Source organism: Pseudophryne corroboree, chromosome 1 (assembly GCF_028390025.1).
Source record: "Pseudophryne corroboree isolate aPseCor3 chromosome 1, aPseCor3.hap2, whole genome shotgun sequence".
Taxonomy (NCBI): Eukaryota; Metazoa; Chordata; class Amphibia; order Anura; family Myobatrachidae; genus Pseudophryne; species Pseudophryne corroboree.
The window spans coordinates 474,991,264-474,994,306 of NC_086444.1; the positions used below are offsets into that span (position 1 = coordinate 474,991,264).

The window sequence follows — 3,043 nt, forward strand, 5'->3', positions numbered from 1 at the left end:
ACAATCGTATTATTATTATAGGATATCACCAATTTACATAACAAACTCTTTTTATCAATTTCAACTATCTCTCTTTATTATGTTCATATCTCTGCTCCCTTTAAATGAATTAGTGATACAATTTTATCATGTAGATCACTTTAAGCTGTTAGTTTCATTTAATCAATTATATTATATCTGTTTCATATGGAGCTCATGTTTCTCTGGCGTCAGGCACAGCATTATCCATTATATGACTCTGCTGTGTAACTTTAGCTGCAAGAGCCATGATTGGTGGCATCTCCAAATATATCCTAACCCACGGCGCCACATGCTCACGCTACCCGTGAACAAGCCTGCTGCGAAACGTACGTTGGGTACGTGATTAGGGTCACGGAGAGTGCTCTCACGTGACCGGCCTCAGACCAGCGGCAGAGGAGAGGAGATCGGGCGAGACGCCCAGTCCGCATATCGCACGGATTCAAGCGGTTCAGCGGCAACTGACGGGACGGGGAGGCGCACAGTAGAATAAGTATCCCTACCCCCTTCCCTGTCTAGATTGTCCTTACCCTCTAGCGATATAGCCAACGTTCAATTGGGCTATTTATGATGCTGGTTTTGAGTGGCAAATATATGAAACCCATTCACCGTAGGTGCTTTGTATGATTAATGGTATTTTTACCCGTGGTACTCAGCCGCAACTCTGGCTATTAAATTCAGGCTCTCTGGCATGTTTCAAATGTACAAATTGAGAACAAACCTATACTGCAGGGCATTTGAAGTTGTAGCGCTGTGTGTTGTGTGTTTTTTTCTTAAATTTGCACCTGGCTTCTTAGTATCAGTCTTTGCAAAAAGTTATGGCAACAATTGTATCTGATGTACTGGCTGCCATTATTTGACCAAAAAGGTGGCGACAATTGTATCTGGTGCATTGGATATTATTATAAAAACTTACTCAATTATTCATCTCTCTGCTATTGTAGCTAGTATTCTTTGTTTCTTCCTCTGACACAAACTAACACCACACCTGACATCAAGCACGGATAATATCTTTATTAATGTTGATGTAACAGAAAGTATCCTCCAATCAATGCTTTTTTTGACAGGTAGATCCAGTCTGCAATAACAGATATTTTTCCCTCGGATCTCGTGTTCGTTTGTCACACATGCCTTAAATTGTAATAGGCTATTTTCCTTGTTCTGCCTCATGCTACGCACAGGAAAAACAGAGGCTTGTTGTCACTAACCCTTGTTGACCATATGATTTAACCTCCGCATACCCATGTGTTTGGGCTGCCAATCGGTGCAATGACGGTCAACTAAATATCTTTAACGGGTTAGATAAATGCATTTAAGAAAACTGGCACAATAATAAACATCCTTCATTTTGTTATATAACAGCCGCACTCGCTGCCCTTTTCCATACGTAACCTACTACCATACCACACTGGATATGCCCAACCCCGTCTGATCTTGGAGGCAATACAGTGTTGGGCCTGGTCAGTACTTCAGTGGGAGACCACTTAGGAATACCAGGTGTTGTAGGTTACTGATGGAACTCAATTGGGGTTTGTGCTGACTCCACGGGAGGATGGGCATATGCTTGCCAGACATCAAATTACCACAGTAGTAATCCATCAATATGTTCGCAGACTTAGCTTTTCTTTTTTCTTGTAATTTCAATTGGTGTACCTAGTTTTTTATATACATACACTATTAAAAGTTACGTTTTAATTATCTCAATGTTACATCACTACTCATACATATATCAATAATTTCAAGCTACTCTCCGGGAGTGAGTGCTCCCAACCAAGGTCACTTTTTTCTAGCTTTCTTTTCCTATCCATAAAGTAAAAACTACTGGATGAATTTGGATCACGTTTTCACTATTGTATAGCTTAGTGACCTATAAAGAAACTGAGTTATGTATGATCTCCATGGGACATCAGGGAGAGGAGCAATAAAGGAAAAAACAAAAGCTTGACACTCGTGCGTGCAGTGTGCAGGCTCCTTGAGTCCAAAATGACTAATGTACTATACATAGATATATTTGCAGTATATACAATATATATATATATATATATATATATATATATATATACATATATTGCACAGCCAGAAAAATGCTCAGGGCTGCAGTCATAGATCTAAGGACCAGCAGCTTCTCCCATGGGCAACTCTACGTGGCTTGCTCATGCATTAGTAGCCCCAAATATCTTTCTGTGTTAATCCCTGAAGAAAAAACTGAAAATATTGATTACAAAGAAATTTTGTGATCAAAGTGTACAATATAAAATATACATCAAAATATTAGATGGCACTACGGTCTTTGTAAAATGAGTCATGCTGAGCTATAGCAGACATCCACGTGAGTGAAGCCGTGGGCAAACGCTATCATACTGTACATCTGTTTATTTACTCAGCTCTTTGTGTCTGTCATCATTTTACATATCTATAGGTCTATTTAGAAAACGAAAAACGGCTTTTCTCCAGCATTTTAGATTGGAGAAAGCCTAAAACATCGGGGCAGATGTATTAACCTGGAGATGGCATAAGGAAGTGATAAACCAGTGATAAATGCAAGGTGATACACGCACCAGCCAATCAACTCCTAACTGTTAATTTACATATTGGAGCTGATTGGCTGGTGCATGTATCACCTTGCATTTATCACTTCCTTATGCCTTCTCCAGGTTAATACATATGCCCCAGTGTTTCTCTATATTTAGTATGGAGAAATTGGGAATAAAGTACTGATTTCTCCCCCTTTTCATTTCTGCACATTCCTGCAGCCTCCATGGGTATCAATAAGGGCTGCACACAAAGTAAAATTTCTCTGAAAAACAATATGACTTTGTGGATGGCATTATGCCAGCACTGGCGGAGTAAAGCAAGCAAGAGACAATTCTCTTCCTGCTTTCTCCCAGAAGGCAGGGCTTTTGTTGGTCCCTCAGACCGATTACGCATGTTTGTGAGCTGTCACATGCACGCTGTGCTCAAAAGCATCTTTTACCAAAGACAGCAACCTCAGAGCAGATTTCTCAGGTCCTATTCGAATGGACTG

At 40.1% G+C, this 3,043-nt stretch overlaps 1 pseudogene; it reads left to right on the top strand.

Moving 5' to 3' along the window:
• Positions 1-1,408: 1,408 nt before the first annotated feature.
• On the top strand, positions 1,409-1,527 carry LOC134937485 (5S ribosomal RNA; annotated as a pseudogene).
• The last annotated feature ends 1,516 nt before the right edge of the window (positions 1,528-3,043 follow it).